Source organism: Anomaloglossus baeobatrachus, chromosome 8, assembly GCF_048569485.1.
Source record: "Anomaloglossus baeobatrachus isolate aAnoBae1 chromosome 8, aAnoBae1.hap1, whole genome shotgun sequence".
Taxonomy (NCBI): Eukaryota; Metazoa; Chordata; class Amphibia; order Anura; family Aromobatidae; genus Anomaloglossus; species Anomaloglossus baeobatrachus.
In genome coordinates this window covers 211,164,939-211,180,075 of record NC_134360.1, presented here as the reverse complement: position 1 = coordinate 211,180,075, position 15,137 = coordinate 211,164,939, and the positions used below count along the sequence as shown (strand labels likewise).

Below are 15,137 nucleotides of genomic sequence, written 5' to 3'. Positions count from 1 at the left end.
TTCTGCACCAACGCTCCCCCACTATCTAGAGTCCCGGGGCCTCCCCTACCCATGGAGGGAACGTCATCTGGCTGCCCCACTCCATCTTCCCTGGGTACTCCCATCCCTTACTGTGAACCACGGGTGGCGTCACAAACTATTATCCCCTATAAATACCCCCTTTTTCATTTGAAGTGGCCGCAAGCCCCAGGTCCAGAGACCCTCGAGCCACAGCAGCAACCCCCGGATCCGAGCGGTTCAACCTCTGCAGGGGCAGCGCACCTTGACATTAGGAAGCTATTTTAAGGGGACATATGACCTCTTACCTTCTGAGCCTCTGGTTGCACTTATAAGGGTACTCTACACGCTGAGATATCGGTACCGCTATTGCTAGTGAGCGTACCCGCTCCCGTCGGTTGTGCGACACGGGCAAATCGCTGCCCGTGTTGCACAACGTCACTTACACCCGTCACACATACTTACCTGCCTAGCGACGTCGCTGTTGCCGGCAATCCGCCTCCTTTCTAAGTGGGCGGTTTGTTTGGCGTCAAAGCGACGTCATTATGCGGCCGCCCAATAGAAGCGGAGGGGCGGAGATGAGCGGAACTAACATTCCGCCCACCTCCTTCCTTCCTCCTTACCGGCGGCCGCAGGTGCGATGTTGTTCCTCATTCCTGCGGTGTCACACATAGCGATGTGTGCTGCTGCAGGAACGACAAGCAACATTGCTACTGACCAGACAATGATAAATGGTAAGTGAACGACCTCTCTGAGACAAACGATTTTTGCCTCGTTTGAAATCGTTTAAGGTCGCTCATACGTGTTACATGTTGTGACGTCTTTAACGACGCCGGATGTGCGTCACAAACACCGTGACCCCAACGATATATCGTTAGCGATGTCGCAGCGTGTAAATGGCCCTATAGTCTATGTCCACCCATGTTTATGACTAGAGATGAGCGAACTCGTTCAAGTTCGGTTCGGTGGGTTCATCCAGACTTTAGATAAAGTTCTTTTTTGCACCCGGACTTAACCTGAACTTCATTGTAAGTCACTAATTGGGCAGTTCTGGTCTCCACCCACATTTGGCAAACCATACGCAAAGCACTTCCGGGGGAGTACGACTGGGGTTTTTCAATTATTTTGTTTGGTGACCACTACGTTCGATCACTCTGTTGTTACCCCGAGTGTGAGCCGCTCAAACACTGCAAATGGCTCCCACTGGGCAGAGCACCAAGCGTACCCGAGCACAGCCATGCTCGCGCAAGTGGTTTGCATATGTAAAGCACCCGAACTCTGAACCTGAACTCTGTTTTTTGGTTAAGTCTGGGTTTGATATGAACACTGGACACCAAACCTTGGGTTTTCTCATCTCTAGTTATGACATATCGGTAGGATATATCATACTATTGTTATGATTGAAAGTTTCATGTCAGAGACCCCTGTTGACCAAGTGAATGAAAAGGCAAAGAAAATGACCCTTTGACTGATCTCTTATGTAATGGAACTCTATGGGGCCCTTTGCACACTACGACATCGCAGGTGCGATGTCGGTGGGGTCAAATTGAAAGTGACGCACTTCCGGTGTCGCTCTCGACATCGTAGTGTGTAAATCATTTTAACTACGATTACCAAGCGCAAAAGCGTCGGTATCGTATGATCGGTGTACTGTCGGTCATTTTCATTATTTTGGCTGCAGCGACGGTACGACGTTGTTCCTCGTTCCTGCGTCAGCACACATCGCTGTGTATGAAGTCGCAGGAGCGATGAACATTTCCTACCTGTGTCCCGTCTGCAATGCGGAAGGAAAGAGGTGGGCGGGATGTTTACGTCCCGCTCATCTCCGCCCCTCCGCTTCTATTGGCCGCCTGCCGTGTGACATCGCTGTGACGCCACACGACCCGCCCCCTTAGGAAGGAGGCGGGTCGCCGGCCAGAGCGACGTCGCAGAGCAGGTAAGTGCATGTGAAGCCGCCATAGCGATAATATTCGCTACAGCAGCTATCACAAGATATCGCAGCTGCGACGGGGGCAGGGACTATCGCGCTCGGCATCGCAGCATCGTCTTGCGATGTCGTAGTGTGCAAAGGGTCCCTATGCCTATTGATGTGTAGGAAATTGTCACACTGAGTTTTTCTACGAAGTCTCCGTGAAAGATAAAGCTTCAGGTTGGAATACACCCATTGGTTAGTAAGTGATGGCATATATTGCCGATAGCCATTATCAACTTTATGACGAACTGGTACTCCCTGTAAAAAGGTGACTAAGTTGTCTGGTAAACTGCCCTATGCCCATCTGTGTATGTGATCAACTGGTATACAGCATGCAGGTCTTATAAATAAACTTTACTTTATAACTTGTTTTTAAGAATGAAAGCACATATATAAAAGCGCATGGCAATGTTGCATTCATCAGACTGGAGTACAAAGAGGCTCTTAAAAATAAGCTCAATGCACCCACAGAGACCTAAAAATCGATTGAAACTGTCACCGCTGCGTCTTACGGGAGCGTGTTACTAAGTACTTTACAAACTCCAGGGGGGAGGGAAGTGAAAAGTATTGAGTTAAAACTCTCGGCGGTAACAGAAACACATACTTATTTCATACTGACAAGAAAAAATTGAGCCGTTCAGATTAAATATTAGTTTGTGGTTATCTAAAATATATGCAGCTTTCTCTCCTCCTTACATAACACATTGTGATGGTAAATTACTTCTGTTCTCCACGAATGACACTGATGGGCTGCATTCATCACGTCTGGGTCACAGTTCTGTGTCCGTCTATACTGAAAGATTATATCTTCTATTTCTCTTAATAACATTTAGTAGAGATGAGCTAATAAATGAGTGGAATTGAATTCTACTCCAATTTTACAAAAATTTGTATTCACCAAAATGTGGATTTTTAGTTACTCACTTTCGGCGAATTTAACAGAATGCTGACCACTATTTTTCTGCACCATGAAAGGCCAGCAAAAAGTAAAAAAAAAAATCAGATAAAATATTTATGCTCACCCCATTGCTCACCTCTCCGTCCCTGATGTTGAGACCTTTCATGCCCTTGCACAGAATCAACCCAAGCCACTCACAGTGAGACGACACTGCAACGAGAGCATTGGGGATCAGAAGATGTGAAGAGTATCGGAAGGGTCAACTGTGAGAAGCAGAGAGGTCGGAGAGGTGAGTATAAGAATTCAGTATATTTTTTACATATTACGTTTATTATGCTGTTGCGTCTTTGGAGACACCAGAGCATAACAAGAGACATTAAATTTGAATCAAAATTCCAGGGGGAACAGGTAAATTTGAATTTCGCTTAATCCGCTCATCTCTAAAATTTTGCAGTTTTTCAGGGACTCAGACACCCTTATGAATCTGGGGGACTTTATAAAATAGGCTGGATTATAAGGGTATGTGCACCCAGCATCTGTTAGCCGGCGTACCCAAAGAGATTTTAAAGCAAAAGACACTTCAGGAAAATGTTGATGGTGTTCTAACTGAATCATCATTTTTGGCATATCTTCAGCTATGCTTTGCGCCAGTTTTGCCACAGCCATTTTTTTCTTGTACGTATATATAAAATAGTAAATGGCTGCCAAGCTGAAGCTGATTGAACAATGGTTACATAGTTACATAGGTTAAAAAGAAACCTAAGTCCATCTAGTTCAACCTTTCTCCACCAATTCTACATGTTGTCACTAAGTCATTTATAACCAACAATGTTGTGTACTGAGGAAATCATCCAGCCCTGTTTTTAAAAGCTGTTGTAGTATCTGCCATCACTACCTCTTGTGGTAGTGTATTCCACAGTCTGACTGCTCTAACTGTAAAGAACCCTTTCCTATTTAGCTGCCAGAATCACTTTTCTTCCACTCGCAGTGAGTGCCCCCTGGTCCTTAGTATTGTCTTTGGAAGGAATAAGTCTTGTGCCAGTGCTTTAGATTACAAAACAATTTGCCCAAAGGGCAACTAGAGGTACCCTAAACTAAAGATTAATAAAACTTAACTTTTAATCCTAACAAATTAACACAGCTCAATCTAAAATCAGTATATAACCTTAGCCCCCTGATAAAGCCAGACATGGTGAAACATATTGGGGAGGCTATTAGTTATCTTTTCTTAGGCAGGGTAGTGCAATATCACTCTGACAATTATTGTAGGACAGTTGTTCACTTACTGATAGTGTCCGGTCCATGGCTGGATACGTGATTTAGTATATATTTGCTGTTCTACCTGCTGCTGATTTTAGATTCATCTGTGTTAATTTGTTAGGATTAAAAGTTAAGTTTTATTCATCTTTAGTGTAGGGTACCTCCAGTTGCCCTTTGGGCAAATTGTGCTTGCATTTATGACCCTATGCAGATTATGGGTATAGATTGAGGTTTAGTTGTTTGAGTCCTTTATATTGGCCACACATGTACTTATATATATAAATAAGATCTCCTCTGAGACGTCTTTTTTCCAAGCTAAACATATCTAACTTTTTCAGCCTGTCATCATATGGGCGGCCTCCATTCCTTGTAGTAGTCTAGTCGCCCGCCTTTGAACTGACTCTAACTTCTGAATGTCCTTTTTAAAATATGGAGCCCAAAACTGGATCCCATATTCTAGATGTGGCCTTACAAGTGATTACTAGAAGGGTAACAATACGTTGGGATCACGGGATCTAATCTCTCTTTTTATACACCCTAAAATCTAGTGGTGATGAATAGGGATGATCGAATACCTCAATATTCGCCTTCGCAAATATTCGCCGAATAGGTCGCTGCTATTCGACTATTCGCGAATATTCGATGTGCAATATAAGTCTATGGGAAACCCGAATAACAATTATAGACTTACATTGCGCATCGAATATTCACATAGCGGCGACCTATTCGTCGGATATTCTCGAAGGTGAATATTTTGGTATTTGATCATCCCTAGTGATGAATCAGTGGCTCTGAGGAACCAGTTGGTCCCCTACTTAAAGAATCTTTTTTGGCCGAAAAGTTTGCAAAAAATAACTGAACAAGTTGTAGTCTGTGAACTAATATTCAACCCTAGAATTTGTCCTTGACTTTGCATTTCAAAAACTCCTGTTCCTGGAAACAGTTAAAAGTCTAATAATACAAATGCATTTATTAAATCCCCACATTCTGTTTGCAAACAATTATCTATTCAGAGCAGAGCTTAGCTCTAAAAAAGTAATTTCAATGAGACTCAAATCAATATCCTTACGAGAAATACCAGGCTATTCTAAATATTTTCTGTGAGAGACGGTAGCGAAATGTTTAGCAGATAGGAATAAATATTAGTTGGTTGTTAAATCTCATAGAGCTGGAAAATAACACCAGGATTTTTTATTTCCCCCAGAGGAGAGAACCTTCCTAGAGAGAACATCCAATCTATCACATGGTGACACCTTCAAGCAGGAGATTCTTATAAAGTGCGAGATATTTATCTTTGGTGGATTGGAAGATCATTTTAGTTCCATTTTAGGAAAGTACTCAAGAGTTGTAATAAATAAAGCTGGGATATTTGCATTAGGTAGACTTGCGGGACAATGGATCGACTAACGCGTTTTTCAATAAATAGGTCGCGCTATGTGTAAATTTAAGAGACCGTTTCTAAGAAATAATTTCGTCTGAAAAGAGCGACAATCCCAAGAGCTGCATTTCTTTTTCAAGACTCAATCCATAGTAAAACTAGTATAAAGTTTTAACATAGTGAGACAATTGAAAAAAGAAACCAACAAAATCCAAACAGCTGCACCAATGTGGCTTGTACCAGAGCTGAGGTTGAACTGGTCATAGATGGTGTTTCTTAAATAATGTTTCATTAATTAAAACATTCGCAAGCTACAACATTATTCTTTCTGTAGTAAGGATAGCCCTATATTTGGGAAACTGTGGAGACAAGGAGTAGGTATAAGACATTCAACTGTCGCATCCTCTTAGGAATGTTTAGGGTTCTTGTGACTTTGAACAATTTAATAAGACTCACCTCACATCAGCGGTATTTTGCCGCAAAACTGTATCTGTTACAAATGTATTTCAGTTCAATTCATTTCCAATGGAATCGCAGCAAGATGCGGTCACATGCGGTTGCGTGTGTCATACCCAACAGCATGTGACCGCATCCTGCCACGATTCCATTGGAAATCAATTGAACTGAAACACATTTGCAAGAGATCCAGTTTTGCGGTAGAATACTGCTGATGTGAGGTGAGCCTTATCAAGTTGCATGCAAAAAAAAACCTGGCCCAACATCATTTTTCACACTGCTGAAGCATCAGAGAATGGGCAAATCTCTTTTTGTGTTGCCGCATGGACTCCTCCATAATGCCCTCTAGATATGACATTTTGATGGATGATCAAGCCTTGTATAGTGGTGGTCAATACCTGGGCCATCAGAAATCAGTGGTTCCCAGTGGTGCACAGTTTATATGGCAGAGGTATTTTCCATTTCAAGAGTCACTGGGTCTCTCTATTCCGTAGAGAAGTGGGGTCCTCTCTCTCTTTTTCATGTAGAGTGCAACCTCTCATGGACAACAAGGTCCATTCTCTCTCCTGTAGAGTGCTACCTCTCATGGTTAGGAGTGTCCTCTTTCTCTTCTGTAGTGTGTAACCTCTCATGGTCAGCAGGGACCTTGCTCTTTGATGCAAAGTAAAAGTCCATGTAACAAACAGAATTGATTCCGCACAGAACCATGCAATACCTTACATCGAATACCTTGGAACAGCCTCAGTCCTCCTTTTAGAAGAAATGGTAATGGGTGCATGTGGACGAAGAGAGGAGATATCCAGAATAGAAGTCCATGAAGTAGAAAACCACGGCATACACCATCCAAGATCCTGAAAGTGCTTTTATTCCATATAACATGCAGGAAAAATAGCGGGAAGGAGAGAGCCGGGTCCAGGCCCCCCAAGGACGACGTCCGTTTTGCACCTTGTGTGCTTCCACAGGTCCAAAGGAAGCACACAAGGTGCGAATGGCCGTCGTCCTTGGGGGGCCTGCACCCGGCTCTTTCCTTTCCACTATTTTTCCTGCACGTTATTTGGAACAAAAGCACTTTCTGGATCTTGGATGGTGTATGCCGTGGTTTTCTACTGCATGGACTCCTAAAGTAAAAGTCCAGCTTCTCAAACACAATAGCAGAGGTTCTGAAGGTGCCAGTCCATTCAATTATATAATTCCCACAGAACCTGCTTCAGCTTTCCACCCCAAACACCCACACTTTGAGAAGTTCTGGATGTTTCTTTATGCTATGCTAATCCTGCAGCTGTACACCTTGGGCGCTTCCACAAAAACCTGGAATAGCAGAGAAGGTCCATGCCAGGTTCGACCTCCTTCCCTGCTTCTCACCAGTGCAAACGGCATTTACTAGGTGGAATATATCTCCCATCCACCACCATACCCTTTACTGCGTCACAGTAAATACAATTTATATATTCACATCTTCCAGTGCATTCACTATCCCTGCTAAGAGGTGGGAGGGAGTATGGATGGGGTCAGCAGTGCAAATTCAGTTCAGATTTACTACCACTGATGCCAGCACTGAGAGGTGGGAGGGGGGAGCAGGGCATATGCAATTTGCATTTACATATGCCTGACTATTTACTACATCACACTGAATTCTAATGAGCTTGCCACAAGATAAAAGGATGAGCTACAGTTATTAAAGTTACTGATCCTGAAATTTCATGTGCAGATTATGCTTACATATGATTGACTATTTACTATGTCACACTCAATTCTATGGTGCTTACAACAAGATAACAGAAATCAGGGAGAGCTATAAAAGTTACTGATCCTGAAAGGACTTCTTTCAGGATTTTTCATATGCAGTTTATGCTTACATATTATTGACTATTTACAATGTCACACTGAATTCTATGGTGCTTACAACAAGATAACAGGAAGAGGGAGAGCTATAAAAGTTACTGATCCTGAAAGGTCTCCTTTCAGGATTTTTCATATGCAGTTGATGCTTACATATGATTGACTATTTACTATGTCACAGTGAATTCTACGGAGCTTATAACAAGATAACAGGATAAGGTAGAGCTATAAAAGTTACTGATCCTGAAAGGTCTCCTTTCAGGATTTTTCATATGTAGTTTATGCTTACATATGATTGACTATTTACTATGTCACAGTGAATTCTATGGAGCTTACAATAAGATAACAGGATAAGGTAGAGCTATAAAAGTTACTGAACCTGAAATGACTCCTTTCAGGATTTTTTATATGCAGTTTATGCTTACATATGATTGACTATTTACTATGTCACAGTGAATTCTAAGGAGCTTACAACAAGATAAGAGGATAAGGTAGAGCTATAAAAGTTACTGATTCTGAAAGGCCTACTTAAGCCCTGTTTAAGGATAACATTAGTATTGTACTAGAAAATCACCTGACAGATTCCCTTTAATATGTACCAACACAATATTCCTGCAAAGAAGAAAAATATTTAGATCTTTAGGCAGAGAAAATTCAGATACATGTAATAATGAAGCCAGTTTCTGCTTCCCATGCTATAAGTCTTGAGTTTGAGTCTCAGGTAATATAAGGTTGAAGTGAAAACAAATTATGTATCTACTGAGGACTCTTTTCTTCTCCTTGTATCATTTAAGGAGTGACATGAAATAGCAAAAGCAGAAGATAGGACGGTATAGAGTTGAGATCCACTATTAGTTGGTCCCCTATGCAGCATGTCCACATCTACAGTTACTCTCTATGTGAGTTTTATTGGTTAAGTGAAATATTTCTTATAAGATTTATACAGTAAATGCCCTGCTTTTGTCTCCTTTGTTACTCTACTTTTGCAGATTATGATGCTTATCAACATGCATAAAAATAGAGAATGGTGACTGCATGTTCTGCAAATTAACCATAAGTGCCTTTATATCACTAGAAGTGCATGAATAGATGTGCTTCCAAAGGTGATAGTTTAGATAAAATGGTTCAGAACGAGAGAAATTGCGTCATTGCAAAGCACAGAACACATTACCTTGGCTGTAATAAAATATCATCAAGTGCAAAAAAAAGAACAACACTGTGCATGAATACACTGGAAGCAAAGAAACCCGCTGACAATTGGGATTTTCATGGTAGAACAAGGCTTTCATTGGGGAAAGGTAGACTTCTAACATGTTATATGCAAGTCCCAGATGTTCAGAGAAGGAATTTTCTGACAACACAAATTAAATAGGATTTATAGAGCCTCCGTATAAACCTTACCTTTAGGCAGTTTTTATATCAGTATTTCCTACGTCATCTTGATTGGTCCATATAAAGTCCTCAGTATATCCACAAAGTCAATAGTTCGTATCCAACAGAAGTTCTATGAGAAATACAAAAAGCAGGTCAAGCTCTCGACTTATACGAATGTCTAAGGAATTGGAGAGATTTCTGACCAAGAGTCAAGTTTACGAGACAGAACTGTCAAGTAGAATGTTGAGTTGTGATCCGTGTTGTTTTGTAGTGTTATTATTATTATTATTATTTATTATTATAGCGCCATCAATTCCATGGCGCTTTACATGTGAAAGGGGTGTACAAAATAGGGACAAGTACAATAATCATAAACAATACAAGACACAAACAGGTACAGGAGGAGAGAGGTCCCTGCCCGCGAGGGCTCACACTCTACAAGGGATAGGTGAGGATACAGTAGGTGAGGGTAGAGCTGATAGTGCGGCGCTGTATCAGACTGAGGGTTATGGCAGGTTGTAGGCTTGTCGGAAGAGGTGGGTCTTCAAGTTCCTTTTGAAGCTTGCCAAGGTAGGCGAGAGTCTGATGTGTTGTGGCAGAGCATTCCAGAGTATGGGGGAGGCACGGGAGAAATCTTGGATGCGATGGTGGGAAGAGGAGATGAGAGGGGAGTAGAAAAGAAGATCTTGTGAGGATCGAAGGTTACGTGCAGGTAAGTACCGGGAGACTAGGTCACAGATGTAGGGAGGAGACAGGTTGTGGATGGCTTTGTATCTCATGGTTATTGTTTTGAACTGGAGTAGTTGGGCAATGGGAAGCCAGTGAAGGGATTGGTAGGGTGTGTCTTACCCCTTTAGTTTACCTTTCTATTGTTTTTTATTTTAGATTTTTATTTTTAGATACGACTATGATGTTTTTTTGCCCAATACTGAAATAGTTATGAGATGCTTGTGCAAATTAGTGAGATATTTAGCCATTCATACTCAGGATTTTGCAGCATTGTATGCAAGTCCATTCTGTTCATATTTAGAGAAAGCAGCAAAATTGCTTATTTTATTAAATTAATTTTTGCTGATTCCAGCATGTGCTGCTTTCCCAAGTGCCCCAAAGGCATTGCCCAAGTCTGAAGTGCTCTAAGCTTTCTGCATTATGGCTCCACACCACTGCCCTATGCACTTGAAAGATGACTTAAAGAGATTATCCACTACTATAACATTGATGGCCCATCTTTAGGATAAGTCATATATCAGCCGGGGTCCAACACCCCGCATAATGTTAATGAGCTGTTCTTGATCCCGGAGGTGATATCAGGTGGCCAGAAATGCTCAGTTCCGGAGCTGTCCCATCTCCTGATAGCAGCCGTGGCCGGGTACTGCACATCCACCTCCCATTCAAATCAATAGGAGGCGAATGTGCAGTACCCAGTTGCTATCAGTTAATGGGGCAGCTCCGGAACTGAGCTTTTCTGGCGGCCTGTTGCCACCGCCGGCACCAAGATCAGCTGATTAGCGGAAGTGGCGGATATCGGACCACGACCGATCAGACATTGATGACCTATCCTAAGGATAGGACATCAATGTTAAAGTAGTGGCCAACCTGTTTAAAACATGCAACCAGGAGCCTTCTGCAACCACTACTCTAGAGCAGAGGGTAATATTGCAGATCCATAATGCAGAAAGGACTTCAGTGAACAGATTTTCAGCACTTGCAAGAGGTGTGTGCAATGGAATCAAATGTAATTTTCTCAGTATTGCTGCAGCTAAAACAGTACAGTAAAGTATGCATAAAGACATGTACATTACTCTATCTAGCACTGACAGACTGCCATTAAAAGCTTGATCAAACAACTTATGCCAGATGGTGCCCATAGCAGTACCATCTGTTGGTTCCCCCTCATATGGTGAACTGTCTTAAAATATATGACTTATACTTGTCATAACACTGTAAGTAGCAAAATGTAAGGGTATTGTCCTCATTCATTTCATCTCAAAATATTCAGACTCATTTAAAATTAAAAAACCAGCATTACACAGTGACCACCACTCTAGCGTTGCCTCTCAACAGCTCTCGGCGGCTGAAGGGTGGATGTCTTCTCTATGGCACATCACTGTTGCAGCTGTCACTGGGCTCAGTAGTCTTCTTTAGGTAGACAATGTAAAACCTTTGAGCCCAACAATTGGTCCAGTGGTCCCATAGTGGAGACAAGACGTAACAACTGCAGCCATGTTAACAAAGACCATGATAGCAGTGGAAATGAGCTAGTAAGATAAGCTGATTTAGATATTTTGTGAAGCCTTTAATATGTTTTAGTATGAAATCGGACATCCCCTTAGTGCATGTGCTTTATGTTGTGTTTCATTTTCCATCTGTTAAATGCTGATGCTATATAGCAGAATCCAAATTTCACCTTCCATTTGGTCTAAAAAGGGTTGTCTATTTTGGACAACCTCCTCATAATGAACACCAAGTCATCACATGGCATTTTACAGGTAGAAGTTCCTACAACCAACGTGTAACATGTAAAGGAAAGTTCTCAGTGTAAATTTTCATGAATGACAACCATTGAAATTGATGGCACTGTAGTGATGAGCAAACCTTCCAAAAAGCAAATTCAGCAGCAAACATGAATTTGGTAAAATAGAAAATTGATTTGCATCTCTCGAGACCCCAGAGCACAATAAAAATAGGTAAACATAATGTAAAAAACCTATATTCTCCCAGCTCTTCACTGGCAGATCACACAGCATTGGTCTAGTCTGGATGTCTTCTTCAGTCTGGTCAATAGTGCGATCTTCACTGGGCAATTTTCTTCCATCATCCAGAATCTTCAGCAGGAAAATAATTACAATAGGGGCAGGGGTTGTAGTCGCACCTGGGCCCTTGAGCCTAGGCGTCCCAAAAGTCCTTTTGGCCTATATAAATAGACTATTGGTATTAAAGACTTCCAATAATGTTCGGTTAGGTCATCGGTTTAACTCGATGGACCTAAGTCTACCTTCAACCTTAAACACTATGAAACTATGAATAATTGGGGGCACCACTGGAGCTTTTGCATTGACGACCATGAGCTTCAAGTTACGCCACTGATTTTCAGCGTCCACAAAACCTGACGTTATGATGTCACATGGCCCAAACCATGATGTCGCAGCTTAGTCAACACAGTAGATGCAAAGATGCTGCTTGCTAGAAAATACCAACGATGACCTAGAGAAGACTGCACCGTTGATTGCACCAAAGATGACAGATAAGAACTAGGTGATTGGTGAGAATTTATTATTTGTATTCTTTTACATCAGTAGCAGGAGCAAATTACCCAAGGGATAGGATTAGGTATATGAGCAGGGTAATGTTAAAATATAACTCTTAATATTTCTTTAAAACGGGGGAAAAAAATCAACAAACAACAAAAAGGTGTAATAAATTACCGAAATAAATGCGATTGTCAGAAGCCAGAAGGTCTACTGACCTGTATCGATAAAGACAAAATAGGGCCCACTAAACAAAAACCAGTGCAGGGACTCAAAATGAGGGTGTCAATGAAAACCCTATTGTGTAAGGCATAAAATTGGAATAATCTCACCGGTATCTCTTCATACTAGATTTCCGGGTGATTATAGGATCTCCAAGGGGGAGCTACTATACATAGCTACCAAGAACCCCTCAAATGACGATCCGTTGGTGGCGTGCTCCAGTCTCCCTATGCGTTTCGTTGTACAGTACTCATCAGGGGAGCTTTTCTGGATAAGAGCAAAGAGTAACACACCTCTTGTGCAGAGGTAGACGCCAGATACCGGTGAGATTATTCCAATTTTATGCCTTTATGTTGTTTGTTGTTTTTACTCCCCCGTTTTAAAGAAATATTAAAAGTTATATTTTAACATTAGCCTGTTCATATACCTATTTGTATTCTTTTACCCCTATATGGCCGGCTAGTGATCCAGTTAAATGGCATTCAGCAGGATTCGCATGAATATAATCCAAATTTTTGACCGAAATTAGTAGTGAATTTTATCTGTCTCGCAATGATTCCCTTATCTCTAATGTCTTTAGTTTTTATTGGATTCCTATGATCCTGAATTCGCTTGGTTAAACAAGCATGGTCTTCTAGAATATATGAAATCTTATTGACCAACCCAGAAAGCGGGTGTAATATCTATAAGTGGCCAGATGGAGTCCACCATTTATCACAAGCCTAAAGAGAGAACCAATGTTTGTGAATACGAGCAGGTAAAGCAAATAATGTCAGTTTATATCCCTCTGGTCGCTGATACTTTTCCCATTTACGCATGCCATGACTTGGATGGAATGTCTAACATTTCCTAGTGATTGTAAATCATGATGTGGAATTTATATAACATTTATAGAAAAAATAAAAACAAATAAACCACATACGCTCCTCACCGCTGGTTTGCCAGCGCAGGTATAAAGAAAAATGATGACCTTTTGTGTATGTGAGAGCCGAGCGTAAGCAGAATAGTCCGATCTGGTTTAATATATTTTTATTAGCGCTATAAGACATCCCTTCGACATGAAGCTTTGACTTTTGCAGATGACATAATGTTCCGTGAGACTGTTTCCTTTTCCTAAATGATTAACGACTCGGGTAAATTAGGAGAATAGACCAAAATGTGGCAATTTCGGTTTAATTCTAAAAGAGTGCAAAATAATGCACCTGGGCTACAAAAATCCAAAGGCAGGTTAGAGGATTAATAGCACTATAATGTCAACTTCTCGAGAGGAATGGAGCCTGGGAGCTATCATTTCACATGACTTAAGACGTAGTCAGGCACCATAGCTGAAGCAGTTGGAGAGTCTGCGGAATGTGGAGATAGCGAAGAGGAGATAATAGAGACAAAAGAGAAAAATGGTGATAAATATTTATAGACCACCAGTAAGACCTCACCTGAAGTGCTGTGCTTAATGTGCTGGACCATATTTTCTGAAGAGGTTCATAAAGCCCACTTTATCACGAAAGACCAAAGATCTATAACGGCTCAGAAAATAAACCAGATGCTGAGAATATTATAGAACTGCTCCTATGTAGCACTGCAGAAGCTAAGAAAATTAATGGAAATTCGGAACATTCTTTTACATTTTTGAATATTGCACTCAACTTATTTGTTTATAAATACATTTTTAAATATCTTTCCTAGATCCCATCCTGTTGTGTAGGAAATGCTAATATGTCGTGTGCCCCTAAATTATCCCAACGGGTGAAGAAACTGAATTATTAGTTGTCTGAAGCTTTTGTAAATCAGTTGTAAAAAGCTCTGTTTCTATTTGCTTTGGAAATTCCTATTATAAGTCTCTGGGGTCCATTAAGAACTTGCTGCAATTATAAAGAAAAAACACGACGTAGATGTGTAGAGAGTCTTATACATATCCATTGTCATTATCAGTTGTCATCTATTGTCATCAGATTTCATTTTTATTTGTTTGTTTTTAAGAAAAAAAGCGTCTTCTAAGTATAGACTAGAAATGAGTGAACCAATTTGCATCGTAAATAAAAATAAAAAACATAAATAAATAAAATATTTTATTTTCAATTGTCCTGTTGAAGTTCCCCATCCAATTCTTCTGTCTTTACGTAGGAGCCTCCAAACTCCATGATCTTTTGATTATCAGGCACTGATTAGGCCTTATGCAGTGATGAGGAAGACAATGCACCTATTGATGTTTTGTAAGTATACTTCTCACATAGCTGAGTCAAAGGTTTTGTGACGTACCAGTGACCTCATCAGCGATCTCGCTGTGTGTGACACTAAGCAGCGACCTGGCCCCTGCTGTGAAATCGCTGATAGTTACACACTGTTCTGGTTCATTTTTTGCTCGCTGGTCTCCCGCTGTGCAGCACACATCGGCGTTTTTGACGGCGGGAGACCAACGAGCACCGACTCTGTGTAAGCAGCGTACGCTGATAACCAGGGTAAATATCGGGTAACTAAGCAAAGCGCTTTGCTTAG

At 41.2% G+C, this 15,137-nt stretch overlaps 1 protein-coding gene across 2 annotated transcripts in view; it reads left to right on the top strand.

Annotated features, from left to right (window-relative positions):
• The window catches only part of TNR (tenascin R), a 616,331-nt gene that overhangs the window by 146,794 nt on the left and 454,400 nt on the right, over window positions 1-15,137 (top strand). Inside the window, exon 2 of one of the 2 annotated variants that reach the window (XM_075320148.1) lies at window positions 3,046-3,156. The exons of the other annotated variant lie outside the window; for it this stretch is intronic. The gene's annotated coding sequence lies outside the window, so the exon portion shown is untranslated. The remainder of the gene's footprint in view (window positions 1-3,045; window positions 3,157-15,137) is intronic. 2 annotated transcript variants of the gene reach the window in all.